This window comes from Ambystoma mexicanum, chromosome 8 (genome assembly GCF_040938575.1).
Source record: "Ambystoma mexicanum isolate Mex_15411 chromosome 8, UKY_AmexF1_1, whole genome shotgun sequence".
Taxonomy (NCBI): domain Eukaryota; kingdom Metazoa; phylum Chordata; class Amphibia; order Caudata; family Ambystomatidae; genus Ambystoma; species Ambystoma mexicanum.
This window is the reverse complement of record NC_090929.1, coordinates 1,188,928,637-1,188,955,805: the sequence shown is the minus strand read 5'-3', so window position 1 is coordinate 1,188,955,805 and position 27,169 is coordinate 1,188,928,637. Positions and strand designations below refer to the sequence as shown.

Sequence of the window (27,169 nt, the reverse complement as noted above, 5' to 3'; positions counted from 1 at the left end):
CGTTTAGGGAGGGGTTGGAGTGAAGTGACTCGCTTTTAGTACATGCATTCTTCAGCTTGCTGCATGTACTGTCTCGGGCATGTCGTGAGGCGTTGGGTGGATTGCAGGTGGATTACAGGTACAGCAGTGAAAACATTAAGTTAGTTGGAAATTCCAACAGGAGATTCTGGAGAGGGTGGGGATAAGGGGTGTGTTTCACTTCTTCGGGAGCACAATAAGGAAATAGCTTGATTGGGAAACATTTGTATTTGAGGATAGAAGAATTTCTATCCATGGCCAACATAAACTGTACACTGTTGTTTCATTGGAATAAATGACTGTGCGGTAATTTAATTCATCGTCGTTCTTCTCATGGGTGGGTGTACAAATATATTTGGTGGAGGGTTAGTGGGTATGGATGGGTGGGAAAGGGAAGGGTATGGGCTAGTATGAAGGTAGTGGAGAGAAAAAAAAACATGAGGTAAATGAAGATAAAGTAAATTAACACACATTAGTACCCAGCAGCGACATTCCACAGAATACGTTTAACGTGGATTGGCTCGTTTCCAAGCCCTACCACAATGTAATCCTGTGGACGCACTTACGTGAATCGAGAGCCGGGTACACCCTCTCTCTTTTTTTTTCTGCCGACAATGGAAAACGAGAAGTCCCTTTTCCCTTTTCCAAGGTCGCCAGTTTCTTCCCATTCATTAGTACAGAGCAAGTTGGCCCAAAATGGCGCCCTGTTGCTCCATACTAATGAAGCGGTACGTTGTTCCTAGAACATACGCGTACTGCGACGAAACCTTTTCAAAACGGCAAAAGAAATGCCACTTGAAAAGGTTTTAGTCAGCCATTAGTGTTCCGGGGCGGCAATCTCAGGAAAACTAGTATCCCGAGTCTGCAGACACCAGAATACTAATGGCAATAAGCCCCTCGAGTGCGGGCCAATACCGCCCAGGGTAATGCCCCTGGGGCCTTCCTTAAGGCCCTCACGTAACTATGGGCCCCGGGGTGCATTACCTTGCGCGATATTGACCCACCGTCTCAGGGCTTATTTCCACAGTCATTTATTTCGATATAACCATGTATAGTCATTGGGCCTCATTACAATAGTGGCGGCTGCAGTATGAACGGTGCCGGTAAGGCACCAGCACCGTTCATACTGGGCCGCCACATTACTTGCTTGCTTGCGGGTTCCTGATAGCCCGCCAGGTCTTACCTGGCGGGCTGTGCGGCACCCACGAGCAGAACTCGTGATTGCACCGGCACCGTTATCAATGGTGCCGGTGCAACCATGCTCCCGACCCCCATTGTGCTCTATGAGGCAGAATGGGGATCGGGAGCCCGGCATTACCGCCTCCCGTGAATGGGCAATTACCAGCCCCTTCTTCTCGTAATGGGCCGTTTATTGCCCAATCGTGGGAGGCGGTGCCGGTAGCGAGCATGGTGGTAGCCGTGCCTGCCATACAGACACGGCTACCGCCATGCTCATAATGAGGCCCATTACCTTAATAGTCAAACATTCAACTTATGGTTTGAGGTTGTTCGTCATCGTCATCATTCAATGCTTTATTTGACTTCAGTCTTACAGCAGCATAAAATAACAAATACATCATAAATAAAATCCGAATAAAAAATGTGCATCACCAATAGATAACATGTTAAAATAGCAAATACCAAAACACATCAAAACACAGTCCTGGAGGAATCGTCCTTAAAAAGTCTGCTTAGCTGCAATAGACAGTGGAATTACAACTAAGGAAGGTCAAAGAGCGCCTGTGCACATGAGCCTTCCTTGCCAACCAAGCTGAGTGTATGCACTTAGTAACAGAAATAACAACCACATCATTATCAGTCTTTCTACACAGACGCATTGCCCCAACAACAAAGTCGGCATTTGCAGCTCTCAAGGGAGGCTTGAGATGTAATGATCTTGAAGAGGCATAACCCGGGCAAAAGAACACACAATGATCTAACATTTCCTTTGTGAACCTGCAACTCGGCATACGTCTGAATAAGTCATATCCCAATCAATCCTATCCGTGCTGGTCCACAAGTGAGCAAGGCCAATCAAGGTCAGGGTGGATTTAACGTGGTTGCACCACGGTACTGACTTCCCGCCATCCTGCGCTAGCAGGACAACTAGTGCCTCCTTATACTTTGCTAAATATGGTGAAGCCGATAGATGTATACATTATGTCAGAGGTTTTCGTGCTATTTTATCCAGATTACAAATCTGGTTTAGGTATGCAGGCAACATGTGATAAGTTGTCGTTCCAGGCAAGCAAAGTGCTCTTTTAAGGACCTCATTTTCCAACACCGTCCATTTAAGATGCTGCTGATGTCCCCAGAGCTCTGAAGCACAGTGGCCTTGACCAGCAAGTTATTTACATCAAGTACTGTGGAAAAAGCCCCACTGACACATTTTGCGTAAAACTTGGGGGTAGCATTACTTCTTCTCTCAAGTTTTAGGCAGGTTTTTTCAATATGACTTAGCCATTTGCAGTTTCCCATGAAGCTCATGCCTAAGTAAACACACGTTGCACCTGTTCGATGATATGGTCACCTCCTTCTAAATGCAATTTGAAGATGTTCTTCTTTGAACTCGGATGGAAGACATGCTGTTAGTTTTTGTTAATCTCCAGACCAGAGACTTTGAAACCCTCACTAAAGACTGCCAGTTTTTTCTTCATCCTCATTGATATCAAAGAATTGAGCATTGAATCGTCTGTAAAGAGCAACATAGGAATAGACTCTGGACCTATCGTAGGTTTGCCCATGCTTGTTGAGATCAACATTACTATTAGTTTATTAATTTAAATGCTGAACAGGGTGGCGGCAAGGACACAACCATGCCTCACTCCCCTTTCACTCTGTATTGCTGCAATGTTGTCTCCAGCCATACTCCAACGGACATAGGCCTTATTATCCTAGAAAAGGAATTGGATTGGTCTGAGGAGACAATCTGGTCTGCTTGCGCCCTTTAGTTTTTCACAAAATTTAGCTCTTGGCACCCTGCCGAATGCCGTCCTTAAGTCAATAAAAATGACAGACGACACAGACATTGACTTTTCTCAGGGCTACATATTTCTGCACAAGGTGTACAAGGAAAAGCTTTGGTCAATGGTACTTGGCCCCAATTAGAAGCCAACTTGGTAATGGCTAATGGTATTGTTATTTGCCACCCAACTCAACAGATGGTGTAGCACGGCTTTGGCGAAGATCTTCTGTGCTGCGTCACGGAGCAATATCGGCTGGTAATTGGCCAGAATGTCCTTCTTACCTTTTTAAATAAGGGAATCATTGCAGCCATAGTAAATGATTGTGGCGCCTCTGCTAAACCTGTGACAGCGTTAAAGACCCAACACAGGATTGGGGCCCACATATCTGACTCAGATTTTAATAAACCTATGGGGACCTGACTAGGTCCAGGGCTTTTCCACTTTTTTTGGCTAATAAGGGAGTCTCTTACTTGCTCTATAGTAAAACGCAGAATGCAACCCTCGCTTGTAGGTAGATTGCTAAATTGAGATGTAGGGATTCTTGACTTACTATACAGCTCACTGACTGGCCAACCAACCACCCTCGGTAATACTATTCTGTACGATGTTCCTTCCTTCAGTGTTCCCAGGCTTACTAGTCTCCAGAACGAGGTACAAAGACCTTCCTCTTTGCTTCTGCCTTCGCTCCCCCTCTGCACTGCTGATCTGCTCTCTCTTGGCACTGTGCACCTGGCCACCCTCTGTCCCCTGGGCCCAGGTACCTGCTCACCCTGCCATCCTCTCGCACTGCTTCCTGGCGACCCCTTGCACTGGGGACTGTATCTGTACCCATACAGTCCCACAACCCCTCATTTTCTTCTTTGTCTGCACTTATCAGATTTACCCAGTCTGCTGCCGTAACACAGCACTTGCCACTTGCTGGCTGCACCACCACTGTTTATTGGATCTAGTATCTATTTATTTTTATTTATTATTATTTATCTGTTTCTCCTCTGCCCCTCACTCTCCACTCTCCCCCTTTCCCTTTCCCATGCACTTGCTCGTTCTCAATGTCACTGGGCCTAGTAAGATCGTTGTTGTGTTCTCTCTTGTTCCCCTGCCTTGTCGCGCTCTGAAACACTTGTGTATGAGCGCGATACAAATAAAATATCATATCATATCTATCTTTATTTTTGGCTGCTTCATGGAGTTTGCTTTATCTCCCCTTCTCGTACCCAGATTAGTGATTTATATTAATTTCTCAGGGTAGACACATTAGCTAATGTCTCTGGCTTTGCATTATTTTTACCCTTGCATTAGTTTGCATCTCTTTACTCTGCACTCTTTGTCAAATCACCCCGCATTGTACAATACGTAAGTTGGTGGGGCTCTTCTCAGTGTTTATGTATGTCTACTCATACAGTGAATCATTTCCTCATAAAATTCCAGTACACCTTTATAATCTACATAATCTAAATAATCAAGGGAAATAAAAAGTCCTATTATATTCAAATGTCCACATATAGATTTGGCAGGCAATTATTTTCTCTGTTTCAGCCCATTTCACTATGTGTATGGTGTTCCCTGAGCTTAAAGCTGTGGCATTAGCTACTATGCCTGAGGTTATTCATCAAACTCTCAGTTGTTAAGAGACAGGCATTCAGGTGAATTCTTAGGCCTTCATATACGCTATGATATGGACTGCATAGTGGATATGATCAGAGACCGATGAAATGAGCACTTTTCTCAACAGAGCGATCCATGTCTCCAGGGAGAATGCCCAAAGGCTCCAGGATTTTAAATTATAGTTTGCAAGAAAGAGCATAAAAATACTCATTTGGTGGCATTGGGGGAGGGGATGGATTTAGAGGTTTTCATATTGATTAATTTTCAGGTATGTATTCTATCCAGCCTATGATCGTTCCCTTAATGTCATTATTGTCAAAGTGTCCCGTCTTCTTGTAAGAATATTTTAAAAGAATTGAGTTCCCAAATCATTACATTTACACAAGAATTTTACTTCATCAAAAGTAGAGGAACAATTCTACAAAGGCATTCTGTCTGAATTTGGCTATATCAGGAAAGATGAAAGGAAGGAGAAAACGTGGAGGGAGACAATTATGAACACTATACAACATTAAGTATAGAGTTCTGATTGTTTTATAAATGGCCAATCCAGTAAAATCTGCTTTTCAGACTTGGAAATACATTCTTAAGAACCTTGCATTGAATTTCTCAGTTCTTAGGGGGAACCAAAGCACCCTGATAATACATTTCAGCCAGTGACCCTTTGTCCAAAAGGGCCACTTTTCTTGGCAAATAAAAGAATGGAATACAAACTTGTGTATATGATGGGCTTTCAGGCTAGAGGCTCAAATGTCTCTTTCTATCTGGTTCCACTAATGGGTATGCAACTTACGGCTCTCCAGCTGTTTTTGACTACGATTCCCATGGTCACTCAACATTCACTATGCTGGTAGGGCAGATGGGATTTGTAGTCAAAAACATCTGTAGAGTCAAAGGTTGCACACCCTTGCACTAGGAGTTAGCAGCTGAATGAAGGTGAAATGACCACTTCACAGTGTTGATTAGTAGCAACTCACAGGGACTTGTGGTTTAGGAAAATGCAGTAACTGACACGAAAAGGAAAGCCTCTGGGTGATCTCTAGGTGCCCTCTGGTTAGACCCACGGTATGGTGTGTGTAATAACTTGGAAGCTGATGTGCACCCGAGCCAGCAGGTAAGTTATTAAGTAGATTTATTGTAGTTCAAAGCGTGTGCCGACTGGGTTCCCCAACTCAGCACCGCCCAGCCTGCTGAAAAAGGACACACAGCCCAATCGAGGCAACTCTGGATCCGAAGCCTGCTGACAACTGCATCATGGACATGGATTCAAAGGAGGGCAATGTTTCCTGGTTCTCTGTCCCCTCCACGACAGGATCCCATCCTCGTCGCCAGTGTAATAACTTGGAAGCTGATGTGCACCCGAGCCAGCAGGTAAGTTATTAAGTAGATTTATTGTAGTTCAAAGCCAGGAACAAAACATTGGCATGTCCTTTCCAAGTCAGCATAACTCCAACTGCCAAGCTTAGAACCCTCACACACCAACACTCCTCTCACACTGACATCACTACATTCCATTCAGCAGTGATGTCATCCACTCAGCTTGTAAGACACATTACAACAGTGTGCATTCATACTAGTAATCTACAAGTGTGACTGAGCCTCCATCAGTCCTTACTGAACAGCTCATAAAGCTGGTTTCTGACAGAGATAGGGCAGCTGCCGTGCGCCTTCCATCATGGATGCCTTCTGTGAGCTAGTGCCAAATGTGGAGCCACATACCTTAGAAATTCTGCTGCTCTAGCTGGAGCATAGACCTGTGGCGCTCTCCTAGGTGCAGCGATCCTGTCGTGGCATCATGTGTCCCATTAAGTTGATTTCAGATGAAGTCCTATACTTCACTAAGGTTTCTTTATTATTAGTACCCAGCGCAGGGTCATATGTTTTGTAAACACGGATTTGATTTGCAGCGGTGCGGGCGTTACCCGACTGGGAATCCCCCACCCCAACAACGTTCCTTCCCTTCTGTCCCTGATCGGGGGCTGTGGCAGGCACTCAGCTAATGAGGTGGCTCAGAATGGGGTAATCCTCTGCTCCGAGTCACCACACGGCTGGCGGCTGCTATCTTCCCCCGCTGGGGATCGAGGTAAGTGTTGTACCCCCCCGCCCTCCCTCCTTTCCACAGAATTCCCTCTCTGCCCCCCCAACACAACTTACCTTCTTTGCTTTCCAATTCGGGAGCAGACGTGCTGGAAGCACTTCTGTCCCCAGCGCATCCGCTCCCAATCGGTGACAGGCAGTCAGGCAAAGGAAAAAGGGACTAAACGTAGGTCCTTCTCTCCTTTACATGGCGGTCATTTTTTTTGTTTACATTTTTCCCGATCTTTTGAATGGCTGCCGTGGCAAGGGAAACCGGACTTCGTTTTCCCTTCCTCGGCAGCCATTTTTTTTACATTTCTTTTTTTTTTTGAGTTACAGAGGTTAAACCACAATTGTCAAGAAGCAATTTGTCAGAGAGCTGGAAATTCGGGACGCTGCCTATGTGCAATGCCCTTAAAGAGAGAGAATAGTACATTGGTTCTCAAAACAATAAGTACACAGAACCACAAACCCTTCCATTCACACAGCTTCTATAGCTTAAATAATGCAGAGAAAACAAATAATTGCATTTTCTCTTGTCCACATAAACCAATTGTGTTCTCAGGGAGAAGAGTGTGGTGAAATGAATCAGGCATGCAACTGACAAAGTCTAACGCATTAGACGGACTAATTCTCTGTTGAAAAGTCATAATACCCATCGAAAGTTTTTTAAATAATGCAGGTGGCACTGTTGATTGCCTGGATTTTCTTTGATCGATGCAGGTGAGAAAGGTTTTCACTTGGCGACTGTCAAGCTTCGGTGTGAGTTCAAGAAGAAGGGAGGAAGGATAAGGAGGTAGGCATCTCCAGAGGTTGGCATGAAGGCAGTGGCATGAACTATGTATGCATTTCCATGCTATAGCATGAAAGACAACCAAATTACAATTGTGTAATTGACAAAGGACAACATGCAATACAAACAGCGATGAACAAGGTGTACAGGCAAAGAGGGGATGATCAAGATTATCTGTGCCTTTGCCTCCCTAACCAATATATCCCAGCCTTCTTTAAAATGTTCTTCCTTCATGTCCTTCCAAGTGTACCATTAATAGTTGTTCCTTTTAGCTCCACCCACATTATTGTACGCTAATATTATATCCCCTTGTTGTACAGTCCTCCATTGCATCATAGACAGGTGTGTGCTGTATACAATTTAGCACATGCATACATCATGGTCAGGGGGACCTAGATCTCATAACACACGTCTTAAGTTTCCCAGATGACTAAGGAAGCACAAGGGTGGGAGGAAATTGGCAGTTAGTATGATGTTGAATGGGTTTTAGGCTCTGTTTTAGATCATTTTCAATCTGGGAAATTTGGCAATAATTATACACTTTGCATTAGTTTTTTAAGGCAAGACAATCCAGCTCATCCGTTTAAGAAGCTCATCCGTTTAAGAAGGTTTTTTTCAAACCCCTGAAGCTAGCGTTGTTTTTATGCATTTCATCTCAAATTGTGAGTTTCTGAATTGGAAAGGCATAAATATTTGCTTCCAACAGTCACCGAGCATAGTGAGGGAGCCGGAACCAACCAACAGGTGGCTGAGGTGGTTTTTCCACCCAAATAATTTTTTTGTTGAAATCATTTGCTAAATTGTGTAAAAAGGAACACAGATTACACTCTCATCTGTATGGAAGTGCATGACAAAGCCCAATAGATGCAAGCCCCTAACAGTGCACCACAGGAGCATTTTTCAATGCGCTTTTCATGATGCCTTTGCTGACAACATAATGCTAGTATAAGAACCCTTTTCATGCTGGCCCCCCCCATACATGTCCATGCAGGCGGCAGGGGAAATGCCAGGAGGGATGATCACTAGCCAGTGACACTAAGCCAGAGGATGGACACTACAGGCTCCCCCAAACCCAGACAAGCGAGAGTGGTGGTTGAGAGTTGTTAAAGCCACATGAACTAAATAATAACTTAATTTAATTTATTTATTAATGTGTCACAGTTTATAAATAAACTTTTCACATCTTACATATTATATATACATTATCCACTAAAAAGAAGCCAAATTACAAATTCATAATTAATTCTCATAAAAACATGCTAAGAACCATATCAAAATGCCTAAAATGTAATCAGTAAAATCAATTCTAAAACAATCTTTTGTGTACATCCATGAATAACTAATCTGCATTTCTACCTCTAGGTATATACACAAATTGTGCCATTACCTTACATTACGCTTAGCTCAGATGGAGCCATCCAGTCTTTTCTCAATCTCTAACCAGACATTGTACATTGCTATTAAACCTTTCAGTTTTGTGGAATTCAAGATACGCCACCAGAAGATTTCCTCTTTAATGTGTTCAATCCTATGCACAAAATCCCCATAATATCTGGAATAGATGTTTATCATGTTTGAACAGCAAGTCAGAACATGTAGCCCCGTCTCAATTGTTGCCTTATGCTCACATAATCTACAGCATCGCTCCTCAATCCTTACTTTATTTATTACACCAGTGTTTACAATAATAACAGGAGGGGGTTACTGACCCATACAGGCATTTCAACCAGACAGTTGCCCCTGCACCCTAGCAGTAGGAGATTTCAAGCCTTCACACTCTATGGTACAGGCTAGTAGACTATCTCCCAGGAAGACACACAACTTTCTTATGGTCTTTGCCAGTCCTAGCTGACCAAGCCCAGTGTTACATCTAGTGCCTACCAATGGCTCAGGGAGGGAGAGTCCTATAATGGTTTGGAGACATGCTCACCACAACACATAAAGGTATAGTTACACACAAACTGCCTATTGGTTGTTGTAAACAACCGCACTACCTTTATCTATGAATTGTCTTCAACCTGGAGCCCCATTGCCTCTGTACCTCCTGTGCACGACTTAATCCCTGTATGCAGTCTCCAGATGAGGCCTCATGTTGCTCTCTGAAGGCACAGGCACAAATGGAGCCTGGAATAGGCCTGCACCATACTAAACGCTTCAAGCATCACAGACTTCATACGCTCCCGTAGGCTGCACCGTGGGTCAGTAATGTGAGCTGTTATAGAATGGCTTAGGGCGGAAACCTCTCCTCGCCCCCTTGTTCCGCCCTTCACTACCAATTACTGTAATGCCTCCCCATGTGGCAGGAACAGCCCCATCTGTAGAGTACATTGCCTTGGGCCCCAGGCCCCCACCTCTCACCCCGGATACTTAGGAGGGTCAGTAGACCTCTTACCCTTGTGGGCCGCTTCACCTGAAAATCCTCTATGTACTTGTTCCAGGTGCGTTGCACCAACTACACTATTCCCAGGGCTCTGCCTACAGCGCAACCACAGTCAGTATCTCCTTCCCAGCCCCTACTGGTTGGGATGCCCCAGTGCTTTGTGACTTTAACTAAGCCACCATACTCAAGCAGCACATGTCTCCACTTTCGTCTGGGCTACTCTGAAGACACCACTGCCTGGGCCTTTGACACAGCTGGGCACCACTGTTGCTGCCTAAGTGTGGCTTCCATGCCTCTTGGACCCTGTTGGTCAACCATTGCAACAGCCCCCTAGTAGTCAGAACTGCCCCACTCCCCCCTCTCTCCAATAGTCCTTCTGTATTCTCTTTTCGATCCTTTCAGTGATGTCTACTATTCCAGGCCACCTGGGGTGACCAGTTTAAGCTCAAATGGGGCACAATCCAAGAGTGAACAAAAGGAAAATATAACATCAGGAAGTGGGAGCCGAGAGAATCACAGGGTTTGATACTCTGAGAGGGAGAGAGTGCAAAATCAATGTTAAGTGTTGCCTCCCCATGGACCATGTTGGTGGCCACATCATGTGATGCCAAACCGCCTCTGAATCAACACTTCATCATTTATAAAATGTACACAATTAGCACTGGTTGCTTCACTTGTGCGTTATTAACAAGATTGTATGCAACTGCTCAGGTGTATTATATCAAAGATTGAAAGGCCTAGATCAGTTGACAGTGAGTCTCAGACTTACCTCAAACTTATTATGACTAGGGCAAATAAGAGTAGGACTCAGTGTAATAAAGATTATCAGTAATTGATGCATATACATCAACGATGCTGAACCATCATGTACCGATGCAAGTAAGCGAAAGGTTTCCAGGTGAAAGGCGTTGCTCAACTCATGACTACTGTATTGGTTGTAAGTGCAAGACCTACGCCCAGATCCTATAAATGTGGGCATTGTTCTGCTGGTTGACACTCAACAAACCTGCACAAAATAAAACAAGTTAAACTGTGATGATTAATTGTAGGCATCCACTGATTGCAGAAACTGAGTATTATGTATAAATAACTGTACTGGCCTTCTTTCGGGTGTGGGGGTCTCAGTTTTAAAAAATGGTCTTAGTTCACAAACTTAGATAATCTTGGAAATAATAACTCAAACAGATTGGTAGTTCCCTCCATACAAGAAGCATGGCACTAAAACCTAATTATTGTTATTAATATTTTTATATATAGTAATAGTAAAAAGTACCCATTCTCCGAACAGGTTCTGTGGACAGACATTACAACATTCTCAAAAATTGTTGAATATCAATGATCCCGTAGGTCGCTTTTCCGATTCGCTTATCGCTTGATGTGCTTTGCACTCTGAAGTGAACTGCAGTGAGAATGAGCATGTGTGTGTGGCGGGCATACCCCAGAGCAGACATTGGAAGGAGGCAAGAGTTGGTGTGCTGTTGCATATTGGGGCCTATTGTGCTCTCCCCCCAACTCTTGCCTCACCCTGGCATGGTGCAGTTCTTGTGGTGCATTGTGGTGCAAAAGACTTCGAAACCATGCATTCTAGGTTTGAGGACAGGTCCTTTTACGACCACATTGATGTTTCGCCAATTTCAGGCAACCGTCTCACGTGTGCAGGTACTGAAATCCGGGGAACGGGGTGAGGTGTCCAAATGGCATGTAGCCAGTAACGTTGGGGTTTTTTTTGTTTGTTTTTCCAGCTGCAAAGCTGGTCTAGGCTCTTAACTTTTCTTTGTATTATTTGTCTGTCTGTCAGTTACTGTGCGCCCTTAAGCCTTCAGGTCCTTGGTTGCGCATTACAAATATAAAAAGTAAAGTAAAGGGTCCTAACAGGTAACTATGCAAAATGTGGTGCAGATTGGTGAAACGGTGTGGAATTGTATAAGGAACAACGCTTCGCCAAGCCACAAAGCCACAAACAAATTTTGACTTGTGCTGAAATCGGGGAACGGGGTGGGGTGTCCAAATGTCATGTAGCCAGTATTGCCCAGAGGGTCCTAACAGGTAACTATTCAAATTTGGTGAAGTTTGGTGAAACAGTGTGGAATTGTACAAGGAACAACGCCTTGCCAAGCCACAAACCCACACATTTTCACTTTTATAAATATAGATTATTCATATGACCAAGGTTAGTTTGTAGTGTGCATTTTGGTACTGCAGTAACAGCATTTTGCTGGACAGAATATGATATTTCTAAGACTGCCAGTGTGGAGTACGCATCTGCTGCGCTGAGGTTTAGAACGTACCACAATGGGGTGTCAATGGAAGGTGAAAGCCTCAAGCATTTCCGATGCACTTTATCTTTGGTTTGTGGTAGGGGAGTCTTTCTGATAGAGCTTCCACCACATATGTAACCAGTGAATGAAGCCAATAAACTGGGATGCACAAAATATCAGACTTGTGTTTTGACAGTCTGAAAGGGATGCGTAATTAAAACAATAGTGCCACTGGCAATTCCTTTAAAAGTTCACAAGACTTTTATAGGAAACACAGACTCCAACCCTCTGGTTTCAATTTATCGGTTAAGCAGAAACACATGTTTCGAGCTTTTGGTATGGCGTCCAAACCAGTCACGCACATCATTATAAACCAGACTTCTGTCAGTTGAGAAACCGCCAAGCTCATTTTCTTCTAACAAGCACATTGTGGCTAATTGTATGTATATTCTCCTTGCACTCTCAGCAGTGGTTAAGGTAGGGCTATAAAATGTGTTGGGGTGGGGCCCTGTATGGTTGGACTGGCCTATAGGGAACACTGGAGGTTCCCAGGTAGGCCTCTGCACCCTGGACCTCTTCTGTGTTTTACCCTATTTTATTTCCAAATGTTCTCATAGGAAAAGGCTTGGTCTTGCTGAAAATGCGTAATATGGGGCCACTTTGAAAGTTATTTCCAGGGCCTCTTTTGGTTGCCAATCCACCCTTGGTTCCCTGAGATGGATAAAGTTACAGGCGCCCATGCAGGTCAATATTAATGAGCCAAGGGGGGTTCTGCCCATATTGGCATTTTTTTTTGTATGCGTGTTCAAAGTGCAGCTTTCTTGAAAACAAATAGGTTCACATAAAGTATGAAAGCGTCCCCTGAGGAAGATTCCAATGACAAGGCTGATAGATCGAAGGTGCCATTTTAAAAGTGACTACTGGGCAAATTAGAGGCAAGGCATTCAGAGTTAAAAGGCTAAAGTGATTTCTTGTTTACAGGGACATTATGAGAGTGGTTTGGGAGTTTACCGACCAAAGAATCGCTACAAAAAGAGCAATGATGGGGTCATTATTGTAAACATGTTATTCCTAAAAGGAGTACGCGCAGTGACTTGAGGGGGCCGCTTCCAGTATGGATTCATGGAAAGTTAGCAGGACCGAAGCGTTGTTCCTTATACAATTCTACACTGTTTCACCAATCTGCACCAAATTTTGCATAGTTACCTGTTAGGAGCCTTTACTTAACTTTTTATATATGTAACGCACAACCAAGGACCCGAAGGCCTAAGGGCATGCAGTAACTGACAGATGAACAAATAGGACAAGGACAAGTTTAGAGACTAGACCAGCTTTACATTGGGGGGGAGGAACTGGCTACCTGGCATTTGGAAACCTCACCCCGCTGCCCAGATTTCAGTACCTGCACACATGAGACGGTTGCCTGAAATTGGCAAAACATCAATGTGTTCGTAGAAGGACCAGTCCTCAATCCTAGAATGCACGCTTTCTGGGACTTTTGCACCATCCTGTAAATGCAATATTTCAAAAATATTGCATGCAGTCCCTAAAAGCTTTTAAAATGCACGCCTATCGCAATGGAAGGGATGGAAATGTGTTTGGGACAAAAGCAGGTAACACCACCAATGCACAGTGGAGGACAATTGCACAGAATGATCAGCAATGACCCTTCTGTACATTGTGCATAAGAAGGGGGAATGCGAGTCCCTCAAAAGCTGTGTCACCCCCTGAATGGATTTGGACTGCAAGTGACTGGAATTAATTTAAGAGACACAAAGTTTTTGGAAGCTGTGGAAGGGACATTTTACCTCCACCACTTTCAAGGTGGACGTATATTTATGGGATAATCCCTCTGATTTCTGAGGGGTTTTCAGACCTGTAATCATGTACCATTTACCACATGTTGCACCTTGGATGTGGCAACTAAAAGATGCAGGGACAGAATGCTTGTTCAGACCAAGCACTAGAGATAGCAACTGTAGCAAGATCAGTTTGAACATGGCACAGCTATGATTCGCGCACTCAGCTGGAGGTCCCTACCTAATTATCGAAGGGCTTGCCCAAGCACACAAAATGCTAAATCCATAGGTCGCACTGGGGGTAGTGAAGAAATGCACCAGTTGGACCGGGGCTATTGGGAACGGAACACACTTTAATAGCTGGGGGGGGGGGGAATCATAGACACACCAAGAAGCACTTAGCTGGTTCTTTCCACCGGGAACAGAAACTATACTATTGGTCTCGGCCATATGGCCAAATGGTATTTCCTATTGCACTCTAAGAAAGGAACCAGACAGGTCATCCACAAAGGTAGTATGCTAACACCACCACTCAAACAACCAATCTATCTATCATCTTGAGAGACCTAAGAAAACAACACTGAAAAAAATCAGCCTGACACTAAAGTATGTATAACTCGTACCACGTCTGTGGACACATGCCACAGGCACGGCTCCCCATCCATGCACTCTAGAATGCAGCTATGGCTATGCAAATCCAGTTTAGCAGCTCGCATAGCCATCCACACTGAAACCCCAGGCGTACCTCAACACCTCTGCCATTTGTTTATAGCGACAACTTACATAGAAAATTCAGTCTAGCTAGGCACCCATCGTATCTCCTGCACTAGCACTCTATCCTAATCCACCAACATCACCCACCAATGTGCCTGACTTCGGGGCTGCTTACTGTGGCCCAGCCAACCCTCCTATGTCCTAACCTGGCAGAATGCACACAAGCATCTTAAACTTAACTCTTGCAATCTCCCATGTATGGACTTTAGTGCCTGAGGGCGTTCCAACCACAAAGGGCATTGTGGTCATACAAATGGGGAAAGGGCACTATATAAATGACAATTACAATTACATGCAGTCTTTCAAAAACGCTGCTCTATGAAGGGCACTCTCACCTCCCTGAAGACCTCTTTGATATCCCTATAGACCTCTAATATCCCTCCCATTCTCTGGTTTCTCTTCAAACCAAATAAATCTTTCGCCTTTTACTAAGGATTTCCGTGGAGAGAAACATTAAAGAGTTTCACTCAATTTTTTGAAGCCCTGCCACGTGCAGGGTTAAAAAAAAATCAAAAAGATATCCCTTCCAATGCCTTTTGTCACGACAATTGACGACCAACTCTGCATCTCTTCAAATCTCGGCTTAAACTTCAATTATTTTCAAAAGATGGAGCTCTCCCCCAACCCTCCCTACCTGACCCCATCACTCCCACCAGTAATTCTTAATAATGTAATTTTATATAACACTCCTCTTTCGTTTGAAGCACTAGCCCCCTTACATTAATGTTCCCATCGTATGTCGCCTGTTTTCTTATACATATATTTTGACAGTTGTTATTTGCTTTGTCCCTGGCATATGTCACACTTTTTTACACTCATAAACTGGCTCAGCACTTGTTCTCATCGTTGTGCTATTGTACAGGCACCGTTTGCAGGAATGCCTCCACCATCTGTAAATGTGTTTATTATAAAATAATTTCTGACCAAAATTGTTCCTCAAATCTCCTCTTGCCCTATGTGTTTCTATAATCACCCTAGTGTGCCTCATCATCACAAAATGTGTCTCATTTCTCCTCTTGCCCAACATGTGCATCTCATCTTAATATATCCCTTATCAAGCCAAATGTGTCTCCCACTTTAGCAGTGTGCGTCATCGATCAGATCATCCAATGTGCAATTTGGATTCTCCCTATTGTGTACACCGCAGATCCTTTCAACTCACCAGTCCTTCATGGGTAGTGTGACGAATTAAGGGTATCCGTCCCTTCTCCTAAAGTGGGAGCCTCTGCTTTGATGCTAGGGAGGTGAGCCTGCTCTGCAAGACCCCCACTGGGGGTCTGGGCAAGTGGGACCTCACTGGGAGAAACTCACCCGTAAGGGACAATGGGGGTCATTACGACCCAGGCTGTAAGTACGCCAACTATACCACCATGGTGTAAACTACGTTTACACCATGGTGGATGGCGGATTTACCGCCCCATTCCAAGGTGAGTGGGGCGGTAAATCCCCATTTCCCATTTTACCCTTCCCCATTCCCATTTTTGCCCCATAGGGCATAATGGGAGTGGGGAAGGCGCTAATTACGCCACCGTAAATTACGGTGGCGTAATTAGCACCAAGGCGGTTTAGCGCCATGGATTTTAACGGCTGCTAAAAGCAGCCGTTAAAATCGGAATCAGGCGTTAAGGGTTAACGACGGCGTTAACCCTTAACGCCTGAGTTGTAATGAGGCCCAATGACTCCCGTTCCTGTGAGGAACTCCCTAAACCCTGGGGGCACAACATATGGCTCACGGGACAAGTGCGACCCAACATGTTGGATTTTCTGGCCCACCAGGCTCAAACACTTTCCTAATGGTGGGCGGCCCACAAGCAGCAATGGCCACCCTCCATTAGGAAAATCTTGGTTTGCCTTGCCGGGTAAAATACTGACTTCCATTGGTTCAGTGCATGGACTACGTGGCTCTTACGAGTCACGTAGTGATTGTGCTGCACCAATGTAGGGCCAGCACTGCGGATGACGTGGCAAAAGGCTTGTTGCCAGAAGGCATTTCAGTCTTGCCATGCCAGCCGCAGTACAAGTTCTGAAGAGGCCCGCCTGCACGCCGCCTCGCCAACCAGCTAGCCTGCCTTCAAGCAAGCTCCTCCTCAAGCTTGCCCACCTGCTCCCCAGGTAAGTGCATTTCAGTTGTGGCGGTGGGGAGTCATGGGGATGGCGTTTTGTTGGGGGTTCATGGGGATGGTGTTTTGATGTGGTGTCATTGGAATGGCCTGTTGTCGGAGGCATGGGGATGGCCTTTTGTTGTTGGGGGTCAAGGGGGTGGCCTTTTGTTGGGGGAGTAGGATGGGTCATGAGGATGGTGTTTTGGTGGGGGGATGGCCTTTTGGTGGGTGTGGGGGGTCATGTGGATGGTCTTTTGTTGGGGTGGCCATGAGGCATTGTGTTTGGTTAGAGGGTGGGGTCATGGGGCATAGTGTTTGGTTGGGGTGGGGGTCATGGTCATGGTGTTTGGTGGGGGTGGGAGGGAATAGGGGGCACCTTGGCCATGTCATTGGTGGGGGGGTGGTCTTGGGGGGTCCAGGGCCATGTCATTGATGGGAGAATAGGGTGGGGACCAAGGTCTTGCCCTTGGCGACGGATGGGAGGTGATGGGGGGACCAGGGCATGCAGTTTGGTGGGTGTGGGAGGATATGGGGATCAGGGCCATGCCATTGGTGGGGGTGGTGGTCTTAGGGGGGGAACAGGGCCATGCCCTTGGTCAGGGCTATGAGGGCATAGGGGGGAACAGGGCTATGCAGTTTGGTGGGTGACACAGGGCATGTTGTTTGGTGGTGGGTGAGAGGACATGCAGTTTGGTGGGCGCTCATGGGACATGTCATTTGGTGGGTGGGGGTTAGAACAGGGCCACGGTCATGCAGTTTGGTGAGGGGGAATAGGAGAAACCAGGGCCATGCTATTGATAGGGAATGGGGGAAGGGGAACTAGTGCCATGTGTTGAATGAAAATTGGAGTTGAAAAGGTCTCCTGCTCTGCCCCCTGCCTGACTACTGCCCGTCCCCAAACACATTTATTTTTCAGCCCACTATAGGCAGCATGAAGGGTACATTCGACCCTCTGCCGAAATCAGTTATGCACCCCTGCCCTATACCATCCACCATTGATGGACATTTTTTCGAGGTTCAACTTGAGATATCACTCCTACGCGGATGGCAGGCAAATCTTTGTTAGATTAAAATCAGTGCCAGAAGTGATAGGCCGTGTTCTTGTCTGTGCTAATGCAATTAAAAAATAGATGACTGAAAGTAAGCTCCAGCTTAACCCTAACAAAACTGAGTTAATAGTGCTTGGTCTGAAAAATCTTCTTAAGAATTACCTTGCTTCTGCCCCCTGTCCTGCCATTTTCGATGTAGATACCTCCTTTTTCAGCAAGGTGAAACCTTGGTTGCATATGGCAGGCGTCTTTGCATTATAATGCTCAGGTCTCTGGAGTAGTCAAAGGGGTTTTCTACCAACTTAGACTTTTGAAACCCATTTTGCCATTTATCCCCAACTCAGATCGTGTAGGAGTTAGAGGGATAATGGTGAATTCCAGGCTTGACTACTGCAGCTCTCCTCTTCTGGAAGCCCCAGAGACTCAATGATATTGTCTTCAGGCAGCCCAGAATGCCCCCATCATAATGGTATATAACCTATCAAAGATAGTCCCCATTTCCGCATATCGAAGGAGATTGCACTGGCTACCTGTCACGAAAAGAACTGAATTTAGAACACTGTGCCTCATCCACAAGTGTATTCAGGGAACAGCACCCATGTATTTGATGTCAAAAATGTTACTTTATCAGCTATCTGGAGCCTTATGATCATATGGCCAAAATATGCAGTTTGCTCCTCCTTCCTATTGTGTTACCCGTGGGGATTGTTGTTTTTCAATCAGGGGCCCCGCATTTGGAATTCAATTTCAGTGGAACTATGGAACATCTCTTCTCTTACCACTTTCCGTTCAAATTTGCAAACATACTTGTTTGATTAAATCAGGAGCTCTGTGATATATCTAACTGAGCAAGATAAGATACCATCTTCGCCTGGATGCAGATGTCTCTGCTTGGTTCGTAAGGAAATGCGTGTAATACATTCCTGATTTAAAGGAATCTAACCTAGTAGCATATGTGGGACAAACAGATATGAAGAACATTAAAAAATCGAGAGACTTGGCTGAAGACAAAACTAAAATACCCCATCATCCCCAAGGAGGAGGATCTGTATCTTTAAGGAGAGACATAAATTTCACTGAGCCAAGTAGACTGGTAAGGGAGATCACGCAGCGGAGAGGCGAAGCACAGAGAGAGAAGAGCATAAGCAGGGCAAGCCCCCTGATGACATGACACTTGGAGGAGGCAGGGCTGAGGAGAGCCATTGAGCTGGCGACTTTCACAGGAGTCCTGAGCATCAGAGGGAAAACGCTGAAGGCCCGGTGCTTCTGAGCAGAGAGAAACAGAGGAGAAGCAAATTCTTATCCCGATGGTGGCGTAACCACAATGAATTCGTCGGGAGTCTTGCACTTGTTAAACAGCACCAAAATCCCAGCATGGGAGTCAACGAGACACCCAGAAACCTGCATTCTGACCCTGTCAAAACGAGAAAGAGGACCGAGTGCGGGACACCAACAACAATGAGAAGCACAAGATCTGGAGCAGAGGAAGATAACCTGAGTGAGCACAAAGTCTGAAAGCGCTTCTCCTGCAGATACAGAGGTAACAGGGAGGACAGGAGTACCAGGAGGCCGCAGGGCATCATTATGGAGCAGGAGAAACTTGAACCAGTGAAATTGATGAGATACTAAAAATAAAGCCGTTTAAGAGGAACTGTATTAATGTGATAAAGAGAATAACGAATACTTCTGAATACCGAAGGTATTAAGAACTAGGCACAAACACCCTGGGAAGAAGGGAAAGTACCCCATGGTTTAAGAAATAAAGAGTGGAAGAAGCCAGAGAGAAAAGTCTACAAATATGAATGGGAAGTGAGATCATGTGAACCAGATAAGAAGAGAGATAATGAAAATGAGCAACCCCAGGAGAGGGGGAAGGTCAAGTCTCTACAAAGGATAACCCACCTAAGAATGCCTGGATTGAAAAGATCAGAAAGGCATATATGCCTGGATCAAAGTATAAGAAAGAGTAATAAAAAAAAAGAACTGTGGAACAACTGTCTCTAAAGGAGAGACAAAACCCAAGTACATTATAAAAGAGTTAAAATATCTTGTCCACAAGGTGGCAAAAGACTATTTATTGATATCTTACTGAAGAGAACGTTGGACTAAGAAGAGACATTGATGTACTAGAACCAGAAAGGGCAAATATTATCCTAGTATAATTTAAGTTAAATAAAATAGTGGTAGGGTCAGTTTGAACTAGTTTTGGACATGTTCATTTGGGAATTCTTGACAACTGACAAGAACCTTTGGTTATTTATATAGGCTGGGATACCCCTCTAGCAGTAGGGAAAGATAGGCCTTATCTTTGTTATTTCAATACACGCCAGTAATGATGTCCTCCAAGTGTCTGCCTCCTTCTTCCGACCCGCCACAATAGCCTTAGACCAAGCAGCAGAAGGAAGGGTGGTGTGGTTACCATTTTTAAAGATTTTTTTCAAATAAATACAGATTGTTTTTCATTTCAGTATTTCTTTCTAAAAAAAATGAAAAAACGAAGGTCAATCATCGCTTGCACACTAGCGGCTGTGGAAAATAACAACGGAGAATCCTAAAGAATGCATTTATTTACCGTTCAGGAGGTTTAAATGACTACAGAGATGTTTCTTCTGTCAGCAGAAATAGCAGGCCATTTGTTTTTAAAGGGGAAGTTCTCTCAGGAATTGTATTCACCCATGTATTTATGAGCAGATATCGATCAATCCCATAAATAAATCCAATGCATTTTACCTTTGGTTTTCTCACATTTACACATGCAAAACTCCCAGGTCGGACACCACCATCTTGTGCTAATCTTATCCTTTGATCCACCGGCCTAAATTAAAATGCCCTTGTGACAGTAAATCAGATCATCTGCCCCTCAAGTTGACAGCGACATGTCAAACTGATAGGCCCCACCTCTTATCATGATGTTAGTGCACAGCGTAGTCAAATGTACCCTTTCATCACCTGCGTCATCACGTTACCTATCGCAAAAACAGGAAGATCAACAAACACACACCCCGCATAATATTTACTTTCTTTTCACAAAAAGAAGAAAACAACTTAAACTTTTAAGAAAATACAAATAGTCTAGATTTTACCAAGTCGTTATATTATTTTTATTCAAGTTAAACATAGACTATTACATCCACGGAATCATTGAAAACTTTTCAGAATATAATGATTGCAAGAATACGCTGTTTACTGCAAGGCATAGTTCTAATGTTTAGTTTGACTGTCACATTCCATCAGAGGTTTCAGATTGCCTTCATCGATCTGTACTTGAATTGTAAAGTTAAAGTTCTTTATGGTAAAATATCGAATGCACCCGTATTCCATCTTGGTGAGTGAAAAAGGTCTCCTTTCACATTGAAATGCAGCACTTTGCCATCCGCACGTATTCATACCATAAATTCTGGCATGTTGCTCCGTATCACTGGCAGCGTAAACAAGCACACTGGTGCCTCTAGATCGTCCCATAATATGGTGATTACTGTTCCGTTACTGATGGTTATCTTTCAGTTCTAGTTAAAGAACCCATACATGGGAAGATTATATCCTTGGCAAACAACCAACAGAATAACGTAACTATATACATTTCTGATTTTCCATTCTGACAATGTAAAGTTGAATGACCGTCTCGCTCGAAAACTCTTATGAAAAGAAACGTAACTTTCATACGTTATATTTCATTATAGTGAATCTTATCATTTCTTTGTGGTTACTGCCACCTTATGTCCCTGAAAATGTTAGTCTGAGGGATTCAGGGACAAATAACAAAGAGACTCTGTATTGTGTGGTCACGTTGCCAAAGGAAGGTTCAGTTTTCGGGAACAAATACCACAAAAAGAAAATTATTGAACTTTTGACAAGAAGCAAATTTTTTTTTGTTATTTACTATAAATAAACACATTCTTAATTTAACCGTGTTTAACAATTTTAATAATTCTAACGTGCAAGACTACATGCGGACATGAGAATGCTTATGTGGTCAGCTCATTTTACAATGCAAATAGATCATAACTTGTCTTCAACATCAAATATATTTTGGTACAATCAATAACAACTAACTTCTTTCACCCCAATTCAAACAGTGTCCTCACTGTAACAACACTTATCCACGGTTTTATGACAGTTTTCTGCAATATTAACAAGGGTTGGGGGGCTGCTTGGTGTCCCACTGCAAAGACAATTATAGTGCCGCAGAGACAGGTGTTAAGTAATGTTATATTGTGATTTGTACTGCACACCGCTGCCACTTTCATGGTCTCCAAGTGCCCTGTGCCAACCCGCTCTGGCCCACTGTAGCAACTGCAGCCTGGAGCGAGGTGGGACATGGCCACCACACAGTGCTGTGTGCTCAGGGCAGCCCGAGGCATCGGCAGTCTGTGCGGCCGACCAGTTCCCCATGATCATAGGGGCCCCCATTCATGCCAAGCATCCCGGTTTAGGTGGGAGACTAAAGATTTTGTTAACAAAAATGTTGCTTTTTTTACTGCCTCCCTCCGAAAATATTTCTAAAACCATTGCATTCGAATGGGGAAATTCAGCTCTCCTGATTGCTCAGAGAGACTCCCTGTCCCAACTGCTTAAAAATGGTGCCATGTAAGGGGCAGCGGCTGCCTGCCTGTTTACTGTGGCATGACTTTTCTTTCTGGGCATGTATTATAAGCTTTGTCATAGATGCCCAGAAGGGAGGCCGCTGCATTGCAGGAGGGGCTATGGGGGCTGCACTGTGTACACCTAAGGTTACAGTCTGGCAAGGTTGTGACATGTACAATGCTTTTTTTCTTAATAAACCAAGCATGGTGTGCCTTTTTGCTTGACTAGAATGCAATTTGTGGCTGCCATTTCAGAACTTTCTTGCTGTGTCCTGATGGCTTCTCTTTTGGGCTTCCTGTCTGGGACAGGAGTGTTGCTATTTGCTCCTGCTAGGCCTGGCTGCTTGTAGAATGGGGTCCAGGAGCACGACATGGACAGTAGTATGGCCGTATGCTCCTGCTCGGTACCCCACATGCACAATGGGTGGTAGAGTAGAAGCACAATTTGTGTCACACTCCATTATGTCCACTGTACGCAGGCCCAATAAGGGGCAGAGCTAGATTCACAGCATGAGCACACAGTTCCATGTCCCACTCTTGTCAAAATATTGCAGGGATAGGGTACAGATTCGTGTCATTGTATGGGGTGCAGGAACGATTGTGTGTAAGTTTATCGTCAATTTTCCTGGGTGCATTTGGTGGGAAAAGTATGACAACTTTTTTCATGGCATGCCCCTGCCAATCTTGCACTCTGATAGTCCCCTGACAGTAACGGTTCGTAATATACCACAGACCCCTACACCCAGGTGATAGGTGTGTTTGTGTGTTTCTGTGCTTGTATCATCTCTATGGAGACAACCAGCATCGAACACGGGGGAAAAACACTTACGTTTTTATATCTAGGCACCAATAGGTGCCAAGTATTGTGATTATGCTCTAGCTGTTGGGCGGCAGGTAACAAGGCCCCTTCCGTGGGGTTTACCGTCTCTGTAATATGTTTGAAGGATGCAAGGTATAAGGCTTGTGCTCTGTGTCTGGGAGGCTGGATGTGAGCTTTGGTGTCTGTGCTCTGGGTCTTGGGAGTGTCAGATTATTATTTTTTGTGTTTTACACTACTCACTGTGAATCAGTCTCTCATATAATGGCATTACTGTCGCAAGAGCTTTTACAATCAGGTGTCAGTCTTTCTGCAATGTAAATTTAAGTACCCCATCACAATGAAGCATAGCTGTATCATGTCCAGGCACAGCCAACCCATATTCATACTTCTCAATAAACACTACTTGATTACAGACACCGAAAACATGTATCGCCACCTCAAACCCAATACAACTTAGACACACACAACATTCTGTCCATAAATTATATCATTTCACCCTTGTTACTCTCCCACCTCCTTCAAAATTAGTCATTGCACCTATTCCCTCATGAGATAAGTATGTATTGCTACCTAGCCACCCCCTATTCACCTTCTGTGCAGGATACAAGTGCACTAACTCATTTTATAAATCCTCTCTTCAAGTCTCCCATGACTGACTATGGTCTTCAAAATGCAGTTCAACTAAAACAGTGCTTCTTGGACACCACAATGGCATACATATTAAAGCATGCAATACATTTTATATGGTTGAAAAACAGAATACCACAGACATACAGAGAAACAGACAGATAGACACATAGACACATAGACAGAGGGTGTGGGCTTCTTGTTTCAGTTGGAGAATGGTGTATAGAGCTACATAGTTGGCCAAAAATGTTAATAGATATCCAGACAAAAATGTATACAGATATAAACAGATGCATAGAGAGTGATGGATAGATAAAGTTGCAGACAGAGACATAAACTTTGAGATTGATGTATACAGTCGATGTATACAGTCGATAGAGGCAAATATAAAGATGCATTCATAGAGAAGAATAAATGTTGATGGATATATATCAATCGAAGTATACATTTATATATGTGAAAACACTTAAATTTAGTTTTATTTGCAGGGAACGATGGATGCAGCTATCAAGACACGCCTATGGATCAAGGTATATAGACAGTTACTGATGGATATGTACATTGATATATATAAAGATATACATTACATACAATGTATAGAGAGAAATGGATAGACAAACGCAAATACATTGTGTCTATAAGGATTTCCCAAAATGTTGACGTTTTAAGCTGTCTAAACAAAAAGTGCTCTTTCTATGAGTTGAGCAACTTAATCATAACTACACAACCCCTACCGCAGGCCATGTAACATATTTAAACCTATAGGTAGAGACAAGCAAACACAAATCAACAAGGACAGACATAGAGGGATGAATACAGCAAGATGTACAGATGCAGGGATATTGATTGAGAAAAAGAAGTGGGTTAATATATAGAGACAGACACACTTGAATTGAGATCACTATATATTAAAACGATGAAGGTTTTTTGCCATAGATGTATTGAAGAATTGTGGAACAGTCAGTCTGTACCAATTCAATGCCTCTGTAATGCCACTAAGAAGTGCTTGATTGTTGCATGATCAAATCCCTATATTGTCAGAATATTTGCTCTGTGTTGTGCAAGGACAGACCATGATGCACAATTACTATCAACCATACAACTAATTCTTCTTTTCATGTCAGTCCATGTCCTGTCTGCAAGACACATTCTAATGTGATCATGATGTATGGCATCATTTTGGGTATAGTTGGTATGGAGGTTAGGGTGATAGGATGTTCCGTCTTATGCTGCTGCAGAATCACCATCTTCAACAATATTGTAACAGACCCCATTTAAACCCATTATAAGTTAACCCTTGATTATGAGGTGTAAAATGTAATTAATTATGTTTATATATTTAAATGTAGGTAAAATAATCTTTTTCTGATATTGTAACCTGTATTGACACATTTCCCCCAAACCTTTTTTTATTTTTAACATCTTTCAGCTGTCTGACTATAATGATTCCATTTTGGCAATGCTTTCCATCTATGTGCCGTTTCTCTGGTTCAACAATTTAAAAGTACCTATTACAACTGAGAAAACATTAACGAACCATATGTATGTAGCATTTCAGTAATACAAATACTTTTCAATGATTTTGAAAAAAGGTGTACAGACATAAAATGTGGACATTATAATTATTATTGCATCAATTGATACTAGTGAGGCAAATAAATAATGAAAAGGTCCTAAAAACTAATTTGGCAATACATATCTACTAACATTTAAACAAAAACTGTAAATAGATCTGAATACATTCATAAATATTTCTTAGTTATTTTTTTAAACTTTTTTGATCAATACAGTTTCTCAACATAAAAAATAATGGAAGCTTGCATTGAAGAAATTGTAAAGACCAGGACACTTTTTTTGACTCTTGAAGTCAACTTTTCAACAAGTTCAAGTTTTGGTGAATGAACCACGTTAGCAATGTTCTGTGGAATAGACTGGGACCTGGAAACAGTCTGTGAGTTTGCATGAACAGCACAGTCCACTTCAGATCTTTAACCAAGTCAAGTTCCATCTGCTGTAATATGGGCTTTACCACACATTGGGCCTCATTACAAGTTCGGTGGTAGCCTTGCCGGTAAAACGGGCAGGCTGCCGCTGAACTTGCAAATTTTTCCAGCACGGAAAATGGGAAATTAATGGGGAATTCCGGCCCGCCAGATCCGGTAATTGTCCATTCCCAGGCACCGGAAAAAAATGCTGGTGCATCCGAAATGGACTGGTCGCAGGAGCCATTCTGCCCGACAGGTGAGACCTGGCAGGCGGGAAGGCACCCGCGAGCAGAACTCGTGGTTTACCGGTCCAATAACAACGGTAACGGCAAGCTTACCGGTACCATTGTTACCGGACCGGCAAACTTGGAATGAGGCCCATTGTTTTGTTCTTTTTCATCCATGGTGTAACGAAGCATACCGAAAGTGCTAGCAGTGGTTGCTTGCTCCGTACCAATGTTCTCACTGTGTGCAAGTACAGCCAGCCTTATTCTGGCCTCCATGCCATCTATGCTGAAATGCAACCTTTTAAGCCTGTACCCTAGGCACATATTATGTAAAACCTCCAAATCACCAGTGTGGCAACATTCTGTCAGGCCCTTCAAATCTCTGGTAAGGGTTTGTCACACACACTCCTTTCAAGGGTTGTGTGAGGAAGGGAGCCTTGCACCACCCACTTTTTCTTATGTTTGTGCTCCTCACTAAAAGGTCCATGTACACACTCATGAAAATGCTTGTTTTCCTCCCATAAGTGCAGGTTTGAAAAATGGCGGAGCATTGAACGCCACTTTTCAACACGAATATCTACGGAACCCTCACAAGTGTTTGAACTCTACCAAAGATGGTTGCTGATGGACTGTGACCAGTTTAACATTTCTTCTGAGCCCATTTTTTTACCAGTAGCTGTTACATTTTGGATATTGATTTTGCGATGCGCCATACATCGAATTGATGTTTCATGTGCGGGAACTTCTCTCGCAAGGCCTTTGCTATTCTGACATGTTTGTCAGTGGCAATCAGTTCTATTTGCATTCCTCTTGATTGCACAAGTTCAATGGATTTAATAAAACCATATTTCTCCATGGCAACAGAAGATGTACATTCAGACACTTGCACCATGACAGAACTCACTATTTTCTGGGTGTCCATGTCCTGGAAGTGGTAAGTGCAGTACTTGTCCGAAAAACCAGGAATGTTGCGCTGTCCATCACCAGCAAGTCTGACCCTTTTGCCTGCGAGAGCATTGTCTATGAATATTTGTTTGAGATTCCAGGCATGACGAGTAGCGGGGAACAAGAACTTTATCTGACATTTGTAGTAAGCGGTTTTTGCAA

The 27,169-nt window shown here is 43.7% G+C and overlaps 1 non-coding gene across 1 annotated transcript; it reads left to right on the top strand.

Moving 5' to 3' along the window:
- The first annotated feature begins 15,053 nt into the window (after positions 1-15,053).
- LOC138474965 (U5 spliceosomal RNA) lies at positions 15,054-15,169 on the top strand. The gene has a single exon (XR_011269175.1). It is a non-coding gene; the product is annotated as a U5 spliceosomal RNA (small nuclear RNA).
- The last annotated feature ends 12,000 nt before the right edge of the window (positions 15,170-27,169 follow it).